Source organism: Arachis hypogaea, chromosome 12, assembly GCF_003086295.3.
Source record: "Arachis hypogaea cultivar Tifrunner chromosome 12, arahy.Tifrunner.gnm2.J5K5, whole genome shotgun sequence".
Classification (NCBI taxonomy): domain Eukaryota; kingdom Viridiplantae; phylum Streptophyta; class Magnoliopsida; order Fabales; family Fabaceae; genus Arachis; species Arachis hypogaea.
Window position 1 is genome coordinate 81,957,663 of NC_092047.1, and position 12,084 is coordinate 81,969,746.

At 37.4% G+C, this 12,084-nt stretch overlaps 1 long non-coding RNA gene across 1 annotated transcript; it reads right to left on the bottom strand.

The window, feature by feature from the left end:
• Positions 1-9,550: 9,550 nt before the first annotated feature.
• LOC112729291 (uncharacterized) lies at positions 9,551-11,163 on the bottom strand. Its single transcript, XR_003166463.2, has 4 exons — positions 10,870-11,163; positions 10,530-10,621; positions 10,063-10,215; positions 9,551-9,970 (listed from the first exon to the last, which is right to left on the bottom strand). It is a non-coding gene; the product is annotated as an uncharacterized lncRNA (long non-coding RNA).
• Positions 11,164-12,084: the final 921 nt, after the last annotated feature.

Here is a 12,084-nt window from a genome sequence, read left to right on the forward strand (position 1 = left end):
AGGGATTTTATGATGAGGAATTTCCTCATGCTCTTGTCCATGAGTGGGATCTCTTGTTTGCTCCATCCTTTTCTTAGTGATGGGCTTGTCCTCATCAATGAGGATGTCTTCCTCTATGTCAATTCCAGCTGAATTGCAAAGGTGACAAATGAGATGAGGGAAGGCTAATCTTGACAAAGTAGAGGACTTGTCTGCCACCTTGTAGAGTTCTAGGGATATAACCTCATGAACTTCTACTTCCTCTCCAATCATGATGCTATGGAACATGATAGCCCGGTCTATAGTAACTTCAGACCAGTTGCTCGTGGGAATGATTGAGCGTTGGATGAACTCCAACCATCCCCTAGTCACGGGCTCGAGGTCATGCCTTCTTAGTTGAACCGACTTCCCTCTTGAATCTCTCTTCCATTGAGCGCCCTCTTCACAAATGTCTATGAGGACTTGGTCCAACCTTTGATCAAAGTTGACCCTTCTAGTGTAGGGGTGTGCATCTCCTTGCATCATTGGCAAGTTGAATGCCAACCTTACATTTTTCGGACTGAAATCTAGGTATTTCCCCCGAACTATTGTAAGCCAATTCTTTGGATCCAGGTTCACACTTTGATCATGGTTCTTGGTGATCCATGCATTGGCATAGAACTCTTGAACCATTAAGATTTTGACTTGTTGAATGGGGTTGGTGAGAACTTCCCAACCTCTTCTTCGAATCTCATGTCGGATCTCCGGATATTCACCCTTTTTAAGCTTGAAAGGGACCTCGGGGATCACTTTCTTCTTGGCCACGACTTCATAGAAGTGGTCTTGATGCACCTTTGAGATGAATCTCTCCATCTCCCATGACTCGGAGGTGGAAGCTTTTACCTTCCCTTTCCTCTTTCTAGAGGTTTCTTCGGCCTTAGGTGCCATAAATGGTTATGGAAAAACAAAAAGCAACGCTTTTACCACACCAAACTTAGAAGGTTTGCTCGTCCTCGAGCAAAAGAAGAAAGAAGAGAGTAGAGGAAGAAGAAATAGAGGAGATGGAAGGGGTTATTGTTTCGGCCAAGGGGGAGAAGTAGTGTTGAAGATGAGTGAAAATGAAGGGGTGGAGAGTAGTTTATATAGGAGTGGGGAGAGGGTAAGGTTCGGCCATGTATGGGTGGGTTTCGGAGGGAAAGTGGTTTGAATTTGAATGGTGAGGTAGGTGGGGTTTATGATGGATGGATGTGGATTGGTGAAGGGTTATGGAGAAGAGGGTAGGATTTGATAGGTGAGGGGTTTTTGGGAAAGAGGTATTGAGTTGATTGGTGAAGGGTATTTGGAGAAGAGTATTATGAAAAGGTGTGAAGAAGAAAGAGAGTGAGTTGAGGTTGGTGAGGATTATGTGGGGTCCACAGATCCTGAGGTGTCAAGGATTTCTCATTCCTGCACCAATTAGGCGTGCAAAACACCCTCTGCTGCCAATCCTAGCGTTAAACGCCAGGTTGCTGCCCATTTCTGGCGTTTAACGCCAGCTTCTTGCCCTTTTCTGGCGTTAAACGCCCAGAATGGTGCCAGACTGGGCGTTTAACTCCCATTCTGCTGCCCTCACTGGCGTTTAAACGCCAGTAGGCTTCTCCTCCAAGGTGTGCTATTTTTCATTCTGTTTTTCAGTTTGTTTTTGCTTTTTCAATTATTTTTGTGACTTCACATGATCATCAACCTACAGAAAATATAAAATAATAATGGAAAATAAATATATATAATAAAATTGGGTTGCCTCCCAACAAGCACTTCTTTAATGTCAGTAGCTTGACCGTGGGCTCTCATGGAGCCTCACAGATACTCAAAGCATGATGATGGCCTCTCAACACCAAACTTGGAATTTGGTTGTGGCCTCCCAACACCAAACTTAGAGTTTGAATGTGGGGATTTTGCTTGACTCTGTATTGATAGAAGCTTTTCATGCTTCCTCTCCATGGTTACAGAGGGAGATCCTTGAGCTTTAAACACAAGGGAGTCCTCATTCACTTGAAGGACCAATTCTCCTCTGTCAACATCAATCACAGCTCTTGCTGTGGCTAGGAAGGGTCTGCCAAAGATGATAAATTCATCCATACACTTCCCAGTGTCTAAGATTATGAAATCAGCAGGGATGTAGTGGCCTTCAACCTTTACCAAAACATCATCCTCTACAAGTCCATAAGCCTGTTTTCTTGAATTGTCTACCATCTCTAGTGAGATTCTTGCAGCTTGTATTTCAAAGATTCCTAGCTTCTCCATTACAGAGAGAGGCATGAGGTTTATGCTTGACCCTAGGTCACACAGAGCCTTCTCAAGGGTCATGGTGCCTATGGTACAAGGTATTGAGAACTTTCCAGGATCATGTCTCTTTAGAGGTAATTTCTGCCTAGTCAAGTCATCCAGTTCTTTGGTGAGCAAGGGGGGTTCATCCTCCCAAGTCTCATTACCAAATAACTTGGCATTTAGCTTCATGATTGCTCCAAGGTACTTAGCAACTTGTTCTTCAGTGACATCTTCATCCTCTTCAGAGGAAGAATACTCATCAGAGCTCATGAATGGCAAAAGTAAATTCAATGGAATCTCTATGGTCTCAGTGTGAGCCTCAGATTCCCATGGTTCCTCATTAGGGAACTCCTTGGAGACCGGTGGATGTCCATTGAGGTCTTCCTCAGTGGAGATCATTGTCTCTTCCTCCTCTCCAGGTTCGGCCGTGTGGGGTATGTTGATGGCCTTGCACTCTCCTTTTGGATTCTCTTCTGTATTGCTTGGAAGAGTACTAGGAGGGAGTTTAGTAACTTTCTTGCTCAGCTGACCCACTTGTGCCTCCAAATTTCTAATGGAGGACCTTGTTTTAGTCATGAAACTTTGAGTGGTTTTAATTAGATCAGAGACTATGGTTGCTAAGTCAGAGTGGCTTTGCTTAGAATTCTCTGTTTGTTGCTGAGAAGATGATGGAAAAGGCTTGCTATTGCTAAACCTATTTCTTCCACCATTACTGTTGTTGAAGCCTTGTTGGGGCCTCTGTTGATCCTTCCATGAGAGGTTTGGATGATTTCTCCATGAAGAATTATAAGTGTTTCCATAGGGTTCTCCCATGTAATTTACCTCTTCCATTGCTGGATTCTCAGGATCATAAGCTTCTTCTTCAGATGAAGCTTCTTTGGTAATGCCTGTTGCTACTTGCATTCCAGACAGACTCTGAGAAATCATATTGAGTTGCTGAGTCAATATTTTGTTCTGAGCCAATATGGCATTCAGAGTATCAATTTCAAGAACTCCTTTCTTCTGATTTATCCCATTATTCACAGGATTCCTTTCATAAGTGTACATGAATTGGTTATTTGCAAATATTTCAATGAGTTCTTGAGCTTCTACAGGCATCTTCTTCAGATGAAGAGATCCTCCAGCAGAGCTGTCCAATGACATCTTGGACAGTTCAGATAGACCATCATAGAAGATACCTATGATGCTCCATTCTGAAAGCATGTCAGAAGGACACCTTCTGATCAATTGTTTGTATCTTTTCCAAGCTTCATAGAGGGATTCACCTTCCTTCTGTCTGAAGGTTTGGACTTCCACTCTAAGCTTGCTCAATTTTTGAGGTGGAAAGAACTTTGCCAAGAAGGCATTGACTAGCTTTTCCCAAGAGTTCAGGCTTTTTTTAGGTTGTGAATCCAACCATGTTCTAGCTCTGTCCCTTACAGCAAAGGGAAAAAGCATAAGCTTGTAGACTTCGGGATCAACCCCATTGGTCTTGACAGTGTCACAGATTTGCAAGAATTCAGCTAAGAACTGATGAGGATCTTCCAATGGAAGTCCATGAAACTTGCAACTGTTGCATCAGAGAAACTAATTGAGGCTTAAGCTCAAAGTTGTTTCCTCCAATAGCAGGGATTGAGATGCTTCTCCCATAGAAGTCAGGAGTAGGTGCAGTAAAGTCACCAAGCACCTTCCTTGCATTGTTGGCATTGTTGTTGTTTTTGGCTGCCATGTCTTCTTCTTGTTTAAAAAGTTCTGTTAGGTCCTCTATAGAGAGTTATACTTTAGCTTCTCTGAGCTTTCTCTTCAAGGTCCTTTCAGGTTCAGGATCAGCCTCAACAAGAATGTCCTTGTCCTTGCTCCTGCTTATATGAAAAGAAGAGGAGAAGAAAGTATGGAATCCACTATGTTACAGTATAGAGATTCCTTGAGATGTCAGAGGTAAAGAAGAATAGAAGGAGAAGGTAGAGAAGAGAGAATTCGAACTTATCAAGAGGGATAGAGTTTGAATTGTACATTGAGGAGGAGTGTTAGTCCATAAATAGAAGGATGTGAGAAGAGGGGAAGAATTTTCAAAAATAAAATAAAAATATTTTGAAATAATTAAGAGAAATTTTGAAAATTTGGTAAATAATTTTCGAAAACTAAGATTGGGAAAGAAATTAAGTGTTTTTTTTTTGAAAAAGATTTTGAAATTAGAAATAAAAAAGATATGATTGAAACTTAATTTTGAAAAAGATGTGATTGAAAAGACACGATTGAGAAGATATGATTGAGAATCAAATTTAAAAGAAGAAAGTTTTTAAAATTAAAGTTGATTACTTGACCAACAAGAAATTAAAAGATATGATTCTAGAATTAAAACTTTTGATCCTTTCTTAATAGGCAAGTAACAACTTGAAAATTTTAAATTAAATTACTAATTGTAGCAAGGATTTTCGAAAATAGTAATAAATAAATAAAAATTGAAAAGAAATTGATTTTGAAAAGATATGATTGAAAAGATATAATTTGAAAAAAAATTTGATTTTGAAAAATTATGAAAATTTGAAAAAGATTTGAATTAAAAACAAAATCTTCCCTCTAGTGTCCTCCTGGCGTTAAACGCCCAGAATGGCATCCATTCTGGCGTTTAACGCCCAAAATGCTACCTTTTTGGGCATTTAACGCCCAGCCAGGTACCCTGGCTGGCGTTTAAACACCAGTTTTCCTTCTTCACTGGGCGTTTTGAACGCCCAACTTTTTCTGTGTGATTCCTCTGCTGAATGTTCTGAATCTTCAATTCTCTGTGTTATTGACTTGAAAAGACACAATTTTAAATTTTTTTTTAAATTTTTAATGATGAGACACAATAATAAAAAGGATGCAACTAAGATCAAATAAACAATGCATGCAAGACACCAAACTTAGAAGTTTGTATACTAAGGACCATAACAAATTGAAAATGCAGATGAGAAACAACAAAAGACACAAAATAAGAGAAATTAAAGATCAGAGCTATGGAATCATCAAGAACAGCTTGAAGATCAATGAAGAACATATTACATATATTCGAAAAAATGCAAGAAGAAGAAAGACATGCAATTGACACCAAACTTAAAAATTGACACTAAGATACATAAAATATTTTTGATCTTTATGATTTTATAAAAAAATTTTGTGATTTTTTGAAAATTATATGGAAAGGAAAATAAAGGGATTCAAAATTTTTTTTAATGAGAATTCCAGAAATCATTGCAATGTTAGTCTAAAACTCCGGTCCAGGAATTAGACATGGCTTACTAGCCAGCCAAGCTTTCAGTGAAAACTTCGGTCCAAAACACTAGACATGGCCAATGGCCAGCCAAGCTTTAGCAGATCATTACTTTCAACAGCAAAATTGATAGAAATCATCAAGCTCTTGTGATGATAAGTTGAAACCTCAGTTCAAAAGATTAGACATGGCTTCACAGCCAGCCAGACTTCAACAAATCATCATGAAACTCTAGAATTCATTCTTAAAAACTCTGAAGAACAGAATAGAAATTTTTTTTTGTATTTTTGAAATTTTTTTTTTCGAAAATAAGAAGTAAAAAGCTTAAACATAAAATAAAATTACATAATCTAAGCAACAAGATGAACCGTCAGTTGTCCAAACTCGAACAATCCCCGGCAACGGCGCCAAAAACTAGGTGCACGAAATTGTGATCATCAATGGCGCCAACAACTTGGTACGCACAATTGTAATCTCAACTCTTTATCACAACTCCGCACAACTAACCAGCAAGTGTACTGGGTCATCCAAGTAATAAACCTTACGTGAGTAAGGGTCGATCCCACGGAGACTGTCGGCTTGAAGCAAGCTATGGTCATCTTGTAAATCTCAGTCAGGCGAATTCAAATGGTTATGGAGAATTGATAATTAAAATATGAATAAAACATAAAATAAGATAGAGATACTTATGTAATTCATTGGTGAGAATTTCAGATAAGCGTATGGAGATGCTTTGTTCCTCCTAAACTTTTGCTTTCCTATTGCCCTCATCCAATCATTCATACTCCTTTCCATGGCAAGCTTTATGTTGGGCATCACCGTTGTCAATGGCTACTTCCCGTCCTCTCAGTGAAAATATTCCAAATGTGCTGTCACCGCACGGCTAATCATCTGTCGGTTCTCGATCATGTTGGAATAGGATCCATTGATCCTTTTGCATCTGTCACTACGCCCAACACTCGCGAGTTTGAAGCTCGTCACAGTCATCCCTTCCCAGATCCTACTCGGAATACCACAGACAAGGTTTAGACTTTCCGGATCTCAGGAATGGCCACCAATAATTCTAGCCTATACCACGAAGGTTTTAATCTTAGATTAGAAACCCAAGAGATACACATTCAAGCTTGTTTGCATGTAGAACGGCAGTGGTTGTCAGGCACGCGTTCATAGGTGAGAAGGATGATGAGTGTCATAGATCATCACATTCATCAAGTTGAAGAATGAGTGTATATCTTAGAGAAGAAGTAGGCGTGAATTGAATAGAAAAACAGTAGTACTTTGCATTAATTCATGAAGAACAGCAGAGCTCCACACCTTAATCTATGGTGTGTAGAAACTCCACCGTTGAAAATACATAAGTGAAAATAGTCTAAGCATGGCCGAATGGCCAGCCTCAAAGGTCTAAGGACTAAACGTCCAAAGATCCAAAGTCTATGTAAAAGTCTAGCAAAAGGTCCTATTTATAGAAAACTAGTAATCTAGGGTTTACAAAAATGAGTAAATGATGAAGAATCCACTTCCGGGCCCACTTGGTGTGTGCTTGGGCTGAGCATTGAAGCTTTCACGTGTAGAGGCTTTTCTTGGAGTTAAACGCTAGCTTTTGTGCCAGTTTGGGCGTTTAACTCCAGCTTTTCTGCCAGTTCGGGCGTTTTGATGCCAGAATTTCTATGCTGACTTGGAACACCGGTTTGGGACATCAAATCTCAGGCAAAGTATGGACTATTATATATTGCTAGAAAGCCCAGGATGTCTAATTTCCAACACAATTGAGAGCGTGCCAATTGGGCTTCTGTAGCTCCAGAAAATCCACTTCGAATGCAGGGAGATCAGAATCCAACAGCATCTGCAATCCTTTTTCAGCCTCTGAATCAGATTTTTGCTCAGGTCCCTCAATTTCAGCCAGAAAATACCTAAAGTCATAGAAAAATACACAAACTCATAGTAAAGTCTAGAAATATGATTTTTATTTAAAAACTAATAAAAAAATAATAAAAACTAACTAAAATATACTAAAAATATATTAAAAACAATGCCAAAAAGCGTATAAATTATCCGCTCATCACTCTTCTCAGTCTCGTCCCATCTCCATACCGTATGAAACAATTTTAGTAAGTCGTTCATTCTAAAAGTGTAAGCCTCTTCCGCACTAATCACAGTGTCAAACGTTAATATTGCTTTATACGCTCCCAGCTCCCTTACTTGCGTCACACATGGCCAGTTCCTGTGAATCTTCTGCTATAGTGCATCAAAATCAATTGCCAATTTCGTACCTCCTATAATACTTCTCTGTAGCCAAACGATGTTCTCATTTGCTATCTGAACTTCTACCTTTTTTGTCCATCCATTATTAGTTGGATCCTTTCTTGGAGCATCTGACGGTTGCCTAACAGCTTTCTCTTCAACTACTCCCATGCTCCTTGTCTGTGGATTTCTTGCACTGGCATCCTGACCATTCATCCCCATCACTTCTTTTTCCTTCGTTTTCCGCTTCAAAGGTCCCCGTCTATACTTTGCTTTGCCAACATAAATTCTTTTGCCTTTCAACACTAGGCTGTTCATATCTACGACAACTTTCAAGGCTCCTCCTTTTGTAGTGTACCGGACAAACGCGAACAGGTAAACGCGGCCATTTTTATTCTTCCGCGACAAATATATGTCGATGATTCTGCCTGTTCATTTGAACATGTTAAAGAGTTCTCTTTTTGATATGTCCTCCGGCAGATTATCAACGAATACGGAAAAAGAATCAAGCTCCAAACGTTGATACTCTTCTTTGTTCCAAACCCTAGGATCTCTATCATGTTTACTCTTTGAAGACCTTTCCCCCCAGTGTATCCCCCTGGCTCTCTCGCTGTCTCTCTCTCGCTCTCTCGCTCTCTCTCTCTCTTTTTTTTTTGCTAAGGAGTTTAACCTATGAAGTACAGACACTTTGTTAAATTATCGTGTCTGCATCAGATACATTTTGGACACGATACTCATGACACTCGTTCGACACATATGTCTGTCGTAATCAATTGTGTTTTGATAAAAAATAAAAAAAATGTTTCCAGACATACTTGGATACACCTAATAAATACCATCACGTGTTAGCGTGTCCAATCTTATTCTTAACATGTATTTTTGAAATGAATTTAAAAATAATATGTATTATTATTTATCAAAACAAAAATATTTTAAATACTTTTATATAGTTAAAAGAAGACATTAAAAATAATTAAAAAATTATTTTATATTTTAATATCAATAAAATTTCAAAATTCATTGTAATTTATTTAAAAAATGCTTTATATTTTATATATATGTCGTGTTCCCGTGTCTTATAAAATTTTAAAATTTGTATGTTTGTGTATCCTGTGTCGTATCGTGTCCTATATCCATGCATCATAGAGTTTAACCAGAGGAAATTTGTGTATATTTGTACGAATTTAAATCTATATCGGAGAGCAACCTTCTTCTTCTTCTTCTTCTTCTTATTATTATTATTATTATTATTATTATTATTATTATTATTATTATTATTATTATCCAAGATAGAAATAGACCTAATCGGGTGGAGTTTTGACTTAGACGAATTTAGTTTATATTGTAAATAAATGACCCAAAATTAGGTCGCTTACCTTTTATAGTTTTGTTTTAGATTCTAGCATAGTCAGTTTAAAAATTTAATAAATCCATGAACCTATTTAAAAAATTTATTTCGTGAATTATAACTCAAAACAATAAATTTCAAGGTTCTGAAAACCGAATCGATCATCGAATCGTTCTAACTACTGGTTCACTGGTTCATAGGTTCAACTAGTTCAACCGTGGTTGAACCGAAAAAACCGTTTTATAATAAAATAATAAATAAAATATACACATGAAAATTATTTGAACTATAAATTAGTCATTTTTGTGACTAACTTTTAATTTTAAAATTTTTTTGATAGATAATTTAAAAAGTACATATGTATCTAGCTTTAGGAATTATTTAATCAACACTTTACTTTGTATTACAATTTACATGTTAGAATTTAAGTAGCCTTTGTTCTATATTAAATATTTTGGATTCAGAGATTATCCTTTGATGATAACCAAGCAAGAATTGGAGTTTTAGTTGTTCCATCAAGCATTAAAAAATTGTGTCTTCTTAACAGTGGTTGTGAATGAATTCACTGAAAATGGTTCACAGATCATAGTCCACTTTTATCTGTCAAAACAAAATTGTTAGGCTTCTCAAAATGAGCATGATATCAAAAAATAATACATGGAAGGAGAATAACTTTTACAATGAATCCTAGCGTAGGAGGGTCACACTCTAGTAGAGTATAAACTATAAAGTAACATAGTTTCATTAATTCTGAAACCTTCATTTCTTCACAAGAACATAAAGAACAACTCGGTTGCTGCGATAATCAGGATGCCACAGATTTTGATCAATGCGACCAATTCTGAAATTGTTCACTGCAGCTTCTAGGAAGTACTCAAGAATGGCATCTGAAACCAGAAAAGAAAAAAAGATCTCAGAACTTATAATACTTGTGAGGATTAGGGTCCAAAAATGAAGTTAAAAGAAACAAATCCTTCACCATTTCGAAGCTCGCCAGCCAAAAAGATAGTTGTATTAGGCCCAAAGAGCTGCCCTAGCGTCTCTAGCAGATTGAGTTGATAATTCATTGGTATATTAACTCAAAATCTTGAAACATCTTATAGCACTCTTTATCTTTATATTATCCAGTTCCCTAATATACCAAAATGGATCTTTCTTAATCATGTCAAAAGCCAAACTATAAGAACTAATTTAAAAGAAAATAAATGACAAACTATATCAGTTTATCATGTCACAAAATCCAGTTCAGTTTAGCAGGATCAGTTCAGAGTTCACAGTTTCAGAGTTCATCATGTCACAAAATCAAAGAGCTACTCAATCAAACTCATCAGGAGACAGAGACATGCAACAGTTATTCAATGATTCAATCAAACAATCACAACACCACCCCAGATGAAAAAAAGTTAAAAGAAGCTCCCAAGATTAATACTTGGGTGTATTATTGACCTGTTCAACAATGTTGCCTGCTGGAGAAAGAACTTCTTGCCTTTTAGCAGAGAGCTTGGCCAAAGTGGTTGTGTGAATGGCTCCAATGACAGCTACAGAGTAACAAATCCATTTTTAGCAATAATTTCAACAACACAAAATCAATTATTTGATTTCCATTCACAATTTCACATTCAGAAATTAAAAAAGCAGCAACAGAGTATCAAATCCATTTTTAGCAATAATTTCAACAACACAAAATCAATTATTTGATTTTCCTTCACAATTTCACATTCAGAAATTAAAAAAAGCAGCAACAGAGTAACAAAAATCAATTATTAATTACAAAAAAAATTAATACCTAGGCTAGAAGCTGGATCCTGGAAGGCTGGAACAGGGAAGAGCTGGCGAGGGTGTGGAAGTGGCCGGGGACGATGGCTGGGAAGACAGTGGCCGACGTGGTGGTGTGGAACAGAGCTGGCACCGGCGGGAAGTGGCTGCGCGACGGAGGCAAGAGACGAGACCGGCGACGGTGGCTTCGATTTTCGAAGCTCAAACGGTGGTGGCTGGACGGACGTTGCGCCGTTGCCTTCGAAGCTCGAAGTTGGGACGGCGGCGGTGGCTGGACGGACATGCGCCGGCGGCTTCGATGACGTTGAGACGAATTGGGGCTAGAGTCTGGACTCTGGACTGCTGCTTCGCGTTGTGGAGGCTGGAGACTAGAAGGAAGAGGGGTTAGGGAACTTAGGGTTGCCATCCCTGCACAACAAAACGCTGCGTTTTTGTTAAGATTCAAAAACCGGCCGGGTCACGGTTCGGTTCGACCGACCGGTTCTCGGCCAGTTCAACGGTCCAATGGCGGTTTTCAAATTTGCCAGTTTTGCCTTCTGTCCGAACCGTAATTGATAGCGGTTTGCGGTTCGACCGGTTCGACCGTCCGGTTCGAACCGGTTTTCAGAACATTAATAAATTTAGGAGTTTAATTTGACATTAAATACATTTTAAAATTTATAATTCATAATTATAAAACATAATTCATTTATATATCAATGATTAATCATATATCATAATCATACTTAAAATTAGAATGAATAGTTAAAAGTCTGTAATCATAGTCCGACTATTGATTTTTTTTTATTTAATACGAGTGAATAATGGAAAGTTCAAACTAAAAATATTTTTAAAAAAAAAATTGCTAAGCCAGTGCAATAAATTTTGTAGACTTTTTTTTTAATCTATGACTTGACTTTTTTAACTTATAGACTTTTTAAAAAGTTTAAATATGCTCTGACTTAATAAAATAACGAAATAGGTTGAGTTTAAAATGAGTCGAACTATGAATTTTTGTCGAATAACGCGACCCACTTCCATCCTTGACGATGATAAATACATATAAATACATACTAATATTAGATGAAACTACCAAAATGTATCCCAAAGTTCACATTGTTGACAAAAAAATCTTTAAAAAATGTTAACAACGAATAAGTTTTTGAAAAATTTAAAAATATGATAAAAAATTACATATTAAATATTTAAAAAAAAACTTTAAGTATCATATTCTGATGTAATTTTT